Genomic DNA, 15099 nt, shown 5'->3' on the forward strand with positions numbered 1-15099 from the left:
GGAGGAGAGGGGGGTGGGGGATGGGTTAGCCCGGTGATGGGTATTAAAGAGGGCATGTACTGAATGGAGCGCTGGGTGTTATGTACAAACAATGAATCATGGAACACTACATCAAAAACTAATGATGTAATGTATGGTGATTAACATAACAATAAAAATTTTTTTTAAAAAGCCATGTCTGCAGCACAGTTTTTGGGTCTAAAAGAAGACCAAGTGAAAAAACCGGCAGTTGAACGATGTGTTCATTCTGTCACTCTGTTAAAAGCTTACAACTCAAAACCCAAAAAAAGCTTCAGGAAGAAACTAGTAAACTTGTTTGTAGTTTTATAATACTGGCAACAGCTAACAGCCTCCAGCGTTAGAACTGATGCTCATTAGGAAGAGATCCCCAGAACATTGTTTTATTGGTAATGGCTGTATGTCCCTTATTATCATCACATGAAGAACAAAGGGAGCTGCATAAACCCAATGTTCTCGACTTACTCATATGGATCATCACAGCCTCCATCTACCTACGAATTTGTAACACGTGTTCCAATTAATGAGCAGCGTTGCACTGTGCCTTTTACAGATTTATCATTCACTGTAGATGTTAACTACCACAACTAAGCAAGAGAGAGGGTTGAAAGAGTTCCAAAAAATTTTTCACGGTTCACATAGCAGACAGGCATGTGCAAGGTCAATTTACAACAAAGGGCAGAGGTTGCAGTAAGAGCCTTTCCCTTCATTTTACCTAAAAAATCAGCACGGTGGAATTAGAAAGTCATTTTAATGACCTCATTAAAAACTTTACTTGGTAAATAGAGGCATACAATGTACTTTAGTTTTTTCTGTAACTAAAATAAATAATAAATAAAACTCCTTAGAAATTTTGTGATGGCACAATAAAAGTCAAATTTATGAGGCTTTTTTCACCTCCAAATGATCCATCTAATGCTTTCTCCTTACCTCCCTAGATATTAAAGGGAAGGTCTGCAGATTTTCCATGAGGAAAAAAACAAAAGGATCTTGATACTCTTCAAAAGTAAGACAACATTTAAATGCAGATTGCTCACATTGTTTTCCTTTCATATATATAAAAGCATATATATATATATTTCCATTACACAGTGATTCCATTCCTACATTTCCTACAAAACCCAGAGAAACATCAACCCTTCCATGCTTTCTCAATATTCCTTGGCTTCAAGTGGCTTACAGTACTTTTCCTATTCCCCTAAAGCCCTTGGAGAGTTTGACAACAGTTTCACCAACTGGAATTTTAAATATCAAATTTGTGAAAATCATGATATTATTTATAGACTATGGATAAAATGTTTCTGAAACATTTTCCTACCTTTAAAATCAGATGAATGCAGTCTAATTTTAAATTATATTTGGTCAAGAGTGCTTTTGTTGCTTGGGATTTTTATTTATGGTTTAGGATGTGGCCATAGTTTGAATAAGATTCCTTGCCTATGAGGAGCTTGGCCTGATGAAAGGGATAAATCACCTCTTATTCATGATGCTGCATACAACAAGACATAAGCCACCTTCCTGCTTATTCTGGGCACTTCATTATTCCCATTGCTGTCAGCCTCCTTGGTAATCCTATTTTAGAAACCTGAACAAACTTGAAGAGTCACAGAGCACTGAGATACTCTTTTCCTGAAAGGTAGTTGGATAAGCCTACCTCTTCTCTCAGACAAGTATAAGTAACTTGGCTTATTCATACACTTAACTTGGTCATTTTTAACCATTTTTAGACAAGCAAGCCCGCCTTCCCTTTCCTGGGATTTGAGGGTACATTTTCTCACATGTTTGCCCTGGTTCATTCATCAAAGCGTTTTCCTTTCTAACAAAAGGCCATCACTTGTTCCAGCTTCTTTACCCATGACCTGAGTCTTCCGTAAGGAATGATTCCTGGGCTGTTCAAAGGGGCGGTCTGTCTCACACATCATCGCGAAGAACTCTTCTAACTGGAAGCTATCTTTGAAATCCTCATTCTAAAAGAACTGTATTTTAGAAAATAGCCAACAGTAATTTTCACTACTATGTTTTACTACAAAGAAGTCTTCCAGCCTACATGATAAAAACAAAGAGAGAAACAACTTCCTCCCGTCCGAAGACACAGGTTAGCCATGACGGTGAGAGGCAGTGGGCTAAGGCAGAAAGAGCCCCTGAGTAGGACACTGGCTGCCTCCTAGACTCGGTGACCTTGCACAAGCATTGAACTGCTCTGGGCCTCGGTTTCCTCTTCTAAAAAAATGAGGATCTATGCTAGGTGAACCCTAAAACTCTGTCCAGTCTGATCTATGAATATCATAGCTTTATAAACACGACAGAAGGCACAAGCTTTGATATTTGACAGTCTCTCATGCACACGTCCTTATTTCACATCTTTATTCCCCAGTAACTCCTCTCCTGTACTTCTTGTCTGGTAACCAGACCATGCAGGTAAATCCAATTAGGGGCAGGCCTTCTCTTTGGGCACCAGCAGAGCAACCAACTGCTGATCATTAGAGACCCTCCACATCTAGCTAGTTCTACAAAAACTAATTAGAGCGCTTACATCAGGATTTTTAACAAAAAGATATTGTCTTTGAATAAGCCCAAAGTGATATGGACAAAATGATAAGCAGCTTTATTAGACACTGAATAAAACACTAAACAAATCACAGTACCTCTAAGTAAGCCAGCAGTTGGCAGCCACACTTTTTTTCCCCATACATCCTTCCCATCTTCTTCATGAGAACCTCATGAGTTGTATCGCACGCTGGGTCTCCAAGACACTGGCCGTCTGTGATGCTAGGAAGGCCAAGGACACAGCAGAGCCTAGCTCCACAGAGATTTCTCAGTTCCCAAACTGCATGATTATTGTTGGAGGTATTTGTGGAAAATTCTTCTAACTTTGTTCTTCTGCCTCTTCCTTCTACCCTGTTTATATGGTGCTGGCTCCTGTTTTATCTCCCCCTCTGGACTCCGGCTTTCTGAAACAGCCTTCCCCACGCTCTGCACGACCCTTCCCTGGACAGTGTGGCTGCTTCGGCTCTCTGCCTACACTTTTCTCCAATATGGGTGGCCAATCATCTATAAAACGAGAAGCTACACTAGGTAATCAATAAAACCCAACCAGCCTGCTTACACGGGTAGCCATTTGGAGTCGTCTACAAAGATTCTTCCATCCTTGGTTCTTGGAACGTACTCAAGAGGAGAGGCCACTCACCACTCAGATTTTTCTTCATTTTAAAGCATTCCCAGACCTTATCAAATTCCATGAGCTCTTAACCCCTTCCTTACCAGTATATTTATATATAATAAAATAAAATTATATAAATATAATTTTTATATAATAACTATAAGCAATGTTTCTATGTGCCAGACACTATACTGAGTGCTTTTATTCATCCTCACAACCACTCTTTGAGGAAAGTATCATTATTATACCCATTTCACAGATGGGGAAAATGTGGCTCAGATTGGTTAAGTAATTTGCCCAACATCACATAGTAGGAAATAGCAAAGCTGGGCTTTGAAATCAGGCAACCTGGCCTTAGGACCTACACCCTCAAACTCTTTGCACTCTCCTGCCTCTCCACATGGGTTTCAGATGCACAACAATTTGGTTGGAATCATGTGCGTATGTCATGGAGAGGGAAGGGTTGAAATGATTTAATTCCATGGAATATCAAGTAATTACCTGGATCCTCTTCCCTCTTTCAAAACAACTGCTTGTCAAAAGCCCAGCTTATTTAATTTATTGGTTCCTATAAATCTTAAGTTGGCAGATCTGCTCTTCCAAAATTGTACACCCTGATTTGGGCTGGGAAACAAAGATTGTCATCTGGTTTGGGATGGGTACTGCCACTTTAAGAGGGTGCCATGTGAATAACAAGAAATATAAGCAATAGAGAGAGTAGGAAGGGACTTGATCTTTTGTTATACAAAAGAAAACTGAGGCCCAGAAAAATGAGGGGACCTGTCTGGGTTCAGAAAGTCTGTTAGGGATAGAACAGAATTAGAATCACCAATTTCTCTTTTAGACTTCTTTCTAGAAATGGATGGTGCTTCTTATTTGGTAAATTATCTAAAATAAATGCCACAGCCTTGCTACTGTCAATGGGCTTATATTTTTGATAACATTGTGTATGTTTTCCTTTCTTTCTCCCATCAGTGTCCAAGGGAAAAGAAAATGTCAATAAGAAACTAGCAACCATAGCCACTGTACCTCTTCTCTCACCCCAATACTGAGGAAGCAGTTCCTCTACCCCTATTCTTGGGCCAGAGGGGCATGACAGAAACTGGGGTGGGGGATATGATGAAGAAAGCAAAGCCAGATTCAACACCTGTGACCTGGCCATTGTTTAATCCAGTCATATTCATGGTGCATTTCCTTAGAAATTCTCTTCAATCTTACCAGACCTTTTAAATTATTTAACCTTCCTGGAGTTGAATCAGGAGAGAAAGGTATTTTTTTTTAAATACTCCCTCTGTCCCCAAATCCTGAGTCTCAGATATGTAAATAACCTAATTCAATTATTAGACCTTCTTTCATGCCCTCTTGGAATCCTTTCCAAAGTATTTGTCAATGGAAAAGACTTTATTCAGGAAATTTAATAATTTACTCTTTTACTCAGTTTAGGTTCCCCATAACATTCAGCTTGCTTGTAGCTTTTACTTGCTATGTCACTGAATCAAGCTCTGCTTCTATCTGAACTTTCAGCTCAAACTTCAGCCCCCAAATTATTGTAGTGCACATGTCTCCATGGCCCATTTCCTGTGAGAGAGCATCTGGCCAATCAGTGAATTGATAGGCCTTGGATGATGTATCCATCCCTTGTTCAAGGGCCATAGGGATCAGAAGAGCAACAAGCCTGCCTTTCTATTACATAGTCATCAGGGGACTCTTAAAAAAACGCTAATAAATTCAGTGAAGTTCAACAAAAAGTATAAAGACATCAAGCTGAAATGAAGAAAAAGACATGGGTAGCATTAGAATGTTCAACCCCTTTTGCTGGAATAAGATCAATCCCAATCTATATAAAGCCAGATAGTCTGTTCAAAGTGTGACAGCAATTCATGCAAAGAGAAGTATTATAGAAACTCTCCAATTTTTTTTTACCTCATGGGATTTTACTGTGTTTAAATACAAAAAGGAAGGACAGGAAGCATTTTCTCAGTTTGAAGTTCAGAGAGAGAAAAGGACCATGTGGCTTTAGCAGTATAGAGATAGCTCCATTGCTTCCTGAGGACTGGCATTTCCCCGCTCCCATCGTGGAGGTTATAGTCTCTTCCTTTGAGTTCCTTAAGCTATTCCTGTAGTCTTTAACTTATTCCCCTTAAGTCAAGTAGTCTTGTGGAGTTCTTTTTTTTCTTTTTAACCAAACTAACTAGCAAGTCTACATGAGCATCCATATTCAAAATCTTACTTATTTGTTTAATTGTTCTTTCACTAAAATGGTGAAACACAGGAGTCTCGACTGGAAAGAGAGTTAAATGATTCCATAATCTGAAAGGTTGTCTGTGTGTGGAATCAGATGAATTAGCAATATGGTTAGTTGGAGTTCTGCTACCATCATGGAAGCCATTTGTTGAGCGGGAAATACGTGTAATTTCAGGCTCAGGATAACTAGTTATCATCTGGTAAAGCCGAATCTCCACAGTCAAGCTCAGAGAGCTCAGATTCAGTACCTAGGATCTTAGCACTTGATATTTCCAAATCAGAATGTATACTATCCTTTCAACATTAGGCATCATAGATGTAAAAAGCGAACACACACACACACACACACACACACACACACACACACAATTTAATGGGAAGCAGCACCCCACAGTGGTGAGACAAGGAATAGCCACTGTTTAAGGGAAACACCAGCATTTGTTCCCTTGGAGACAGAGGACTGGTTCTTTGTTATTTTTCCAGAGCCGGTTAGATGTGATCAATGCCGTGTTATTTTCTGTGAGAAAACATTTTTATGATGTTTTCACTTCTTGACCTCAGAACAATTGTTGGCTAAATTTCAAACTTCCAGATGAAAATGCTAACAATGAAAAAAATAGTTGTCATATTTTGCCATGTGTGTTTGTGTTTATTACAACCAAATGCATTTCAAAAAACAATGATTGAAAAAATGCTATTGCCTGAGGATTTTCCTTTTATGCTTTGGCACAGAGAACATTTTACTGCTAAATTTAATCTACTGAAAATCAAATTTAATAACTGAAAATTTAGCACAAATATAACCATAGGCATTATAGTGATCACATTAAATAAATGAACGTAAAATACACCTCTGATATGATAAATTTGGCCACAGTTTGGCTTATAATTTATCCTGTGTATGAGGTATAAAACAGTGATCTGAAAACCATTCTCACCTATTTCAGTCGAAGGATATCGCTGCTTCTGCTTTTTGAAGTATCAAGACCTTAATTTCTAGAATGTATTCTGTTTATGTCACGATGGGATGTTCATCTTTCCTCAACAATGCTTGATCTCTTAATACCTTCACTGACACCCTCAGTGGGCAGCCTTCCTAGACATTTCTCCATAAGTGAAGAGTTTTCAAGAGAACTTCTGCAGACTCACTGGTATCTAAAGAGTCATTTTCTCATTATTTAACTTTTTAAGGCTTCTTGCTATTGAAGAAAACATGATTAGCAGCAGAGCTGCAAAATAATCTGTAGTTAAGAAGAATGCCTGGTCAGGATCCGCAAAGCTCAGATAGCATTTTTGAAGGGTTAACAAAGCATAAAAATAAAGACAGCCCTTAGCACAGCTGAGTGACATACAGAGTGATGCCAGACCCAGTGTTTTCAATACTTTAATATTCTTCATATCCCAGAACGCAGAGAAAGAAAGGTCCTGGATTACCCATATTCTCATATTTTCTCTATTTTTTGATGCTCTAGGGCCTCACCTGCCTTGGAGAGACGGTCTCTCAGGGGCAATTCCTAGGGACCGTAAAGGACTTGCCTGGAAGCACCCCTTTCATATGCAAACCACCCAATCTGCAGCCCAAGCTCCCTGACTACCTCCTTTACAGAATTCTCAGGTACCCAGCCACCAGCCCCGCTGCCCTGATCTCCTCAGGACCAAGTATAAAACAGTTCAGGACAATCCATACACCCCAGAGCCTGCTGCAATTATTCAAACTAGCCAATCTTAAATCTGCTTGCCTTGCCTTGCCTGACCCATTCTTTCCCACAGAAACCACAATGAAGACTTTTCCCACACTTCCCCTTGCCTTCCCTCTACCTCCTGACCAACCTGTTCTTCCCATGTGGACCTGCGTGGCATGCCTAGCTTCCAGCTTCTAAAGATCTGTGAGTATAAAAACTCCTTCCTTCACCATAGTCATTTCCATGTCTACGGGTCTTACCGTAAAACAAATTAAATCAACCCCTGGGTACATTTTAAGACAGGTTCCTGATAATGTAGTGCTCTCTCATCCCCATCATTTTCATTTCCTGATACCACTTTACTCCCCAAATTATGTGAAAGTATGTTTTGTCCAGGACTGTGGGTGGATTTGAAGGCCCAGAGATGTATAAAGAGAAGATGATTACTCCCTTTGTTACTTTGTGTGTGGATCTCATTTATGCCATTGAGAAAATTTCCCCATAAGCCCTAGTCTACATAGTGATTCTGAAACCATGCTTTCTGGGGCTTTATGAACCAAATTCAGTTTCTGACTTTGAAATTTGATTATGGCTTTGGTCTCTGTATTAGCTCCAACCATTGTTTTTATTGCACTGGCTTTTAACTGATTTTAAAGTGCTAAAAACAAATACAAAACTGATTAAACAACCAAGGCATTAATTTGGTGGTGATCAATAATCGCCACATTTACGTATTTGCCCCACGTGGCTTGATGCATTTGGTATGTTATGACATATTATATTTTGACTAAATAATTAACTTCCAGTCTGCCTGATAAATGGTTTCACTCTTCTCATAGCTTGTGCCCAATTGACTAGGCTGCTCTATTTCCTCTATTGGCTTCAAAGTGCCCCAAGGCTGGGCACGTTTCATTTGCACAACTAAACACTGTTCTCCTAGGGGTTCCATTTAATTAAAATAGCAGTGTTTAAGAGAAATATTCCACTTCCAAGGTCCAAACCATCCTTTGCTAGTATAATTACTTTACCAAAGTCACACTGTGGCAAGATAGGGAGAAAACAGATGCAATTATGGAATCACTCTCTGAAAGCTAGAGAACAAAATCATCAGGAGGCAGCCGTCATTTTTTTGCCTTGTTTCTACTTAATAAACTCATACACCAAATATATCAACAAAACATCATCCACAGTAGATGCCCAGGTCTACTGCATTTTTTATTTTACTGACAGAAAACAGCTTTTGAATCTTGTATCCGAGTATGCTAGGTATGGGTGAGTGTGTGTAGATGTGCCTATGTGTGTGGGTGAATGCGTATGTGTGTGTGCATGTGTGTACCACGGGGGACACTATCATTAATTCAATTCCTCCTACATCCAAGGCACTTTGTTTGACCACTGTGCATTTGTTCTCTCATTTAATTCTTACAATTCTAGTAAATACTATGATTCTTACAGTTACAGCCCTATGTAGTGAATTTTCAACTTCCAGTAACGTAAAGATTAATAAGAATGGACATTTATGTTTTATACATGGGTAGAGAACTTAACTGCTGAAATGAAAAAATGTTTTAGGAACTCTACTTACTTTATAGGAAATTAATATTTCTGTGCCAGGCCCTGAGTTAAGAATTTTATGTATGTTTTCTCATTTAAGCCTTACAACAATCAGTGAAATGGGGTTTATTATTCTCTTTTTATTGTTGAGGAAAATCAGGCTCCCTAGAGGTAAAATGATTTTTTTACATTTATGTAGCTCTTTCTACTTTCCTGTATTTTTTGTTAAGGGATATCCAGATGGTGAGGTAGACAATATTTTAAGATCTTAACAGAGGTTCCTTTTCATGCTTTTTCTTGATTTGCCTGTGGCTTTCCTTTCAGTGGGTCAGTGAGACTCATGGCCTAGGGAGTGGGCAGATGTAGCTTCCCAGATCTCACAGAGAAGCCCTATGCCAGGTCCAACATGGAGCCTGAACAGGAAAAGCAATCATCCAGGCCAAGACTTCTCAAACTCACTGTGGTGAAGGCCCAGTTACTTTTTTAATAAAAATAGAATAATAAAAATGAATTACTAGGTATATAATAAAGAAAATCCAAAAACATAAAAATACAAGCCCCAAGTTTTAATTATTAAATCCAAATTTCTACAAAAGTTTCTGAATGTTTATTCTCAATTCCTGTACTGATCTCATTAAAAACTAATAACAAATAATTTAAATAGTTTATGTACTCATATCATGTCCATATACCACCCTTTTTTTTTAAGATTTTATTTATTTATTTGAGAGAGAGAATGAGAGAGAGAGAGAGAGCACATGAGGGGGGCGAGGATCAGAGGGAGAAGCAGACTCCCTGCTGAGCAAGGAGGCCAATGCAGGACTCGATCCTTGGGACTCCAGGATCATGACCTGAGCCGAAGGCAGTAGCTTAACCAGCTGAGCCACCCAGGTGCCCCACATACCACCCTTTTTATCCAGAGTTCTACTCACCTTAGTTTGGGGTAGGGACCAGTCAGGGGTTCCTGGTCCCCAAGGAGACAGAGAAGTATCTAAGGGAATGATAGACTAAAGAACCCTTGTGATTGGGTCAGGAAGGACACAGAGAGTATAGATTATACAACTGGAAGTGGAAGACGAAGCAAAGGCAGAAGTCAATCCCCAAGACCTGGTGAGGTGAGTTACACCTCAGCAAAGGCCTCTGAGGGCAGGAGACCACCACAGATAAGACATGCACTCTTCAATGCACCAGCATTCCCTTAGATAAGCCTCCATAAACCCAGATTCTTTCAAGGAGAATGGAAGAAGGGGGAAAAGACTCTTGAAAGGCTGAGTAGTAAGTTTCCAAAAAAACTGAGTTTAAAACCAGAAGTGACTGAGTTACCTCAATTGGGCAAGATTCAGTTTTCTGTTATTAAAGAGAAAGAGGGTATCGCACACTAAAATAAATGCAATTCCAGATATTTTTAAATTATATTTTTGAAAACTTGAGTATGTATTTTGTGAAACATCATATCTTCTACATGGAATTATTTACATTTTAACAGAAGACAATGTTCTGCTCTAGAAGAGTGAATTTTTAACAGAAGAATGTTTAGTCACAAGTCTAGAACAGACTTTTTTTTTTTTAATGGGAATTTTAATTTCCTAAGTCACAGTGCCACAGAGAGTCACTTACGCATATGCTCAGGCCTTTTGAGAAGTTCTGTTTTGCCCCATGGGAATCACTGGCAGATCTGTAATAATATATGACACTGTAAGGCTTTGCATCTTAGAAATCATTTAATATTCCATTTGCTTATTTGAGAATTTAGAGTGATACACAGTTAAATATCTGCGTGGTAAATAACCAGTCTAGATGACAACTGAAACTTTTGCTCTTTCAGTCAGATGTTTCACCAGTATGCAGACCATGGCGTCCATATGTCACTAAGACCTTCACTAACTTATCACAGCGTTTTCGGCTATGCCCTCCAGGCATGGATACTCACCTATCCTGTATGGCAAGGGCTCTCCAAACTTTGTAGCCACTGGCTTTGTTTTTTTGTTTTTTTTTTTTTTTAAATAAAACTGAATAGAGGATCTTGATATATAAAAGATCTTTTTATAAAGCAGAGAAAAGAGGTAAGGAATGGAATCACATCCACTAGTACCCTCCTCCTCATGTCCGTCTCTGAGCCTTGGCAAAACCCTGGGTCTCTGAAGAACAAGCTTGGAAACCACTTCAGGGGCTCTACCTACCCAGATGGCGACCTCCTCTCTGGAGAAAACTAAACCATGGGCTTTACTCAGGTGTGTGTTTCCCTCATATTTGAAGTGGTCAGCAGTCAGGAGACACTTCAGTGGGAAAAGTTCTGGCTGGTGGTTAGAACACAGTTGATGAAAAGAATGCCTTATCTCTGAAGGCATGGTCTGTGTGGATACTAGAGATCAGGGCTTAACATATGTTATGTGGCCATAACACTGGACCAGAATGAAAGATGTGGCTGGTTTCATTCACTGTGGCTTGGTAATAAGGCAAAGCCATAAGGCGGAAACCTGGAAAGTCCTGGGCTCCCATCTTTCCTTGTTGACACGGACTTCACTAAATGACATCAACAACATGTTTTTAGTCTCACATTTTCAATGAGTATTCCCAGATTTACTGTTTTGATTTCTTGTGATAACATCTTGTGACAACATCTGAAACAAGTTTTGAAAGTAATGATATGAATATTTTATGCTGTCTTCCACTTCCTGGACTTTAATCTCCATATTGAGGGTACTGTTTTCTCCATGAATCATCCTTCTAACTTTCTGTTTGGCTGTGTGGGGTAATAACAACATATGGTAGCTATTACCACAATCAATAGCAAAAATAACCAAAAAATGCTCAATTTTAAACATGACTACTTTCTCAATCCATTGACTTAGAAAGGTATTTTTAAGCCAACGTATTCATACTTTATTTAAAATCATAAAAACAAGCCATTATTGAATTCATTCTTTAGCCTCTGACTAACTTATTTTAAATATACACTAACTGCGGGCGCCTGCGTGACTTAGTCGGTTAAGCATCTGTCTTGGTTTCGGCTCAGGTCGTGATCTCACCGTTGTGGGATCGAGCCCCACATCGGGCTCTGCACTCAGGGTGAAGTCTGCTTCAGATTCTCTCTCTCCCTCTCTCAAATAAATAAAATCTTTAAAAATAAATACATAAATATATATTGATTGAACACTTACTGTATATGACACTTTGTGTTGGGATAACCAATGTGAATGAGCCATGATGGAACTAATGAGCTATCTACAGTTCAGTAGCATTGTCAGAGATCCAGAAAGGAGTGGAGTATATATTTCCCTCTTCCTAACAGAACCTTGAGTCTTTCAGGCATGAAGTTTGGTTGTAATTGACCCCAGCTCTATTCCAAGGACAGCTTCTGATTGACTTAAACCATTCAGATTAATCCCATTCTCTTGACCTAGTCCCAGAATGAAAGACACAATCTAATTTGATGCAGAGTAAAGCCCTGTCTTTTTACAGGGAGAGGGAAAGAAAAGCTTTCTCCTCCTGGATGATGCAGTGATGGCAGGTATGATGGATTGTATTATCACCATGAGAGAAGCCAGCTAGAGGACAAAACCTAAAACAGGGCTAAGAGAATTTAGAGAAACGGAACCAGAACCATGATCAAACCAATTGTATAGGTTTTTACTGTATGGGCAACAGACTATCTGGGTTTTCTGTCGCTTGCTACAAAGGCACTCCAACCAAAACAATATCAAAAAGTATCAACCTCAGGAGGGATGCCTGCATGGCTCAGTTGGTTACGTGTCTGCCTTCCACTCAAGTCAGGATCCCAGGGTCCTGGAATAAAGTCCCACACTGGGCTCCTGGCTCAGCAGGGAACCTGCTTCTCCCTCTCCCTCTGCCTGCCGCTCCACCTGCTTGTGCTCTCTCTCTCTCTGGCAAATAAATAAATAAAATCTTAAAAAAAAAGTATCAACCCCAGGAAAGGTGAGAAGTTACCAAAACTATAGTCAGAAGTTCCCAAAATAATCTTACTCCTTTAGATGACATTTAAAATTGAGCTGAAAGTTGTCATCAATTCTAAGTGATAAATTGTCTTCTAAAAAAGCAGGAAGGGCACCTGGATGGCTCAGTAGGTTGGGTGACTGCCTTTGGCTCAGGTCATGATCTTGGGGTCCTGGGATCAAGTCCCACATCAGGTTCCTTTGTTCTGCAGGGAGCCTGCTTCTCCCTCTCCCTCTGCCTGCCCCTCTTCCTGCTTGTGCTCTTTCTCTGTCAAATAAATGAATAAAATATTTAGAAAAGAAAAAGTAAGAACAAATAATCCAATATATCTTTCTAAAGAGAGGACATCTGTAAGGAATTAACATTAGGATCAATTATTCTCTTAGATGCCACCTTATCGTTAGGTAAATGCTTTATTTACATTCCTCCTTAACTTTTGAAATAGTTGAATATAGTTCTGGAGTTTGAAATCATGTGAACCAATGAGGAAACTTGTGAAAAGAAAACAAATAACAGCATATTTACAGCGATCCCTGTTTTTCACTATTGCCCTATGTCCCCAATCACTCAGCTAGGACATCCCAGCACTAGCAGTCTATGATTTTAAGTATCTGTTAAGCAGCTACTTTGGACTTGACATTGTGTGAAGCTTTGTGAATTCCAAACATTTCAGTGAAGTCTGCAGAATACTAAACATCTCAGCCATGACCCATGGGAAGTCTACTAAAAATAACTGGTTGCTTTCTTTAGGTGAAATTAGAAGTTGAGTTTAATTTAAAATATAAGTTTGGTTCACTCATAGTCCATGGTATGAAAAATTAAAAAAAAAAAAAACCACTGCTTTTCTACTTTAAAATATTCACCCATGAAACAATGACTTCATCACTTTATTTCTTAGAGAGGATGGACCAGAGAAATTGTATAAACACTAGGTGGCAGTATAGTTTGAAATAACTTTCAGATGAAAGACAAGCTATTTATGAGAGATGGTAAAACAGAAAAAAAGAAAACCAAAAGACTATAATAAATCCACACTTAAGAAAAGATTAAATACTGAAGTCCTTTAGTGCTTATTAGAGAAAATGAATTAACTTTATTCAGTTAATCAGTTAATTCAATAAATTAACTTATATCACCTGTCTAATCAAAAAGCTGTTTTTTTCCTCCAGTTAAAATAAGGCTACTACTCAATAGAAGGCAGCAACTAATTAACCAATCATAATTATTCAAAAATATTTTTGTTTTTTGAGATGAAGTCTAAACTTAGGTCCACCAAATTTCACAACTCAATAACTTTTTTTTCCTCAGTAAACAGAAACAAAGTTATCTACTGGCATTCCTTAGTGAAAAAATAGGTTACATAAGAAGTTAAGCATATGGTTTATTTCTTTCTTCTATTTAGAGCATAGGCACCTAAATAGTTTATATCCAATTAACTCAGTAAATTATATCTTTTATAAATTTGGGATATTTGCCTGAAGTTACTTTTTTAAAAATATTTTATTTATTTATTTGAGAGAGAGAGAGAAAGCAAGCAGGAGCAGAGGGGAGGGGTAGAGGGAGGGGGAGAAGCAGGCTCCCTGCTCAGAGCTCCATCCCAGGACCCTGGGATCATGCCCTGAGCCCAAGGCAGATGCTTAACCGACTGAGTCACCCAGGCACCCCCTGAAGTTACTTTTGTATATAAAGTTAACTTTTACATACTTTAAATATATATGTGTGTGTATATGTTTATGCAGTACTTTATGGATGGTGCATAGTCTTTTTTTTAAAGACTTTATTTATTTGTCAGAGATAGAGAGCACAAGCAGGGGGGCAGCAGGCAGAGGGAGAAGCAGCCTCCCTGTCGAGCAAGGAGCCTGATGCAGGGCTTGATCCCAGGACTCTGGAATCATGACCTGAGCTAAAGGCAGATGCTTAACTGACTGAGCCACCCAGGCATCCTGTGCATAGTCTTTGTTAACCAGCTTCAAATTCAGAACCCTGGGAGAGCACATGGGAACGATCAGCCCCCCGAGTGTGTAGTCCATTGGACTCCACCTGGTCTGGGACCTCAAGCCATCAAGAGATCTTGGTTAGTTTTCAAACTCATGTCTTCTGTCCTTCAGATCAATCTACTTATATCAAGCAGTGGCCCTTAGAGAACTTCTTCTCAAAGTCAGAAAGCAAAGCTCAACAGTGAAATAAAATTGATTTTTAAAAACTTCACCTGAATATTTGATTTCATGTGACCAAAGACTTGGTAGAGTAAATGTAAGCTTGTTTTTGTCCCATTTCAGAGGGGAAAAAATGTGCTATTTGGATAGGTCAATCTGTTCTCCCTGAATGTTCTCTGCCAGGCTCCATTCTCTCCTACGGAAAACAGTCCTGTCAAGTCACTAGGAAGAGATATTTTCAAAGTAATTAGGTAAGTTCTGTTAGGGATTTCTTTAATACTGCCTGTCTTTACTCACAAAATATTGCTACTGTAGCTGGATAAGCTTAGAA

Source organism: Neomonachus schauinslandi, chromosome 8 (assembly GCF_002201575.2).
Source record: "Neomonachus schauinslandi chromosome 8, ASM220157v2, whole genome shotgun sequence".
NCBI lineage: Eukaryota > Metazoa > Chordata > Mammalia > Carnivora > Phocidae > Neomonachus > Neomonachus schauinslandi.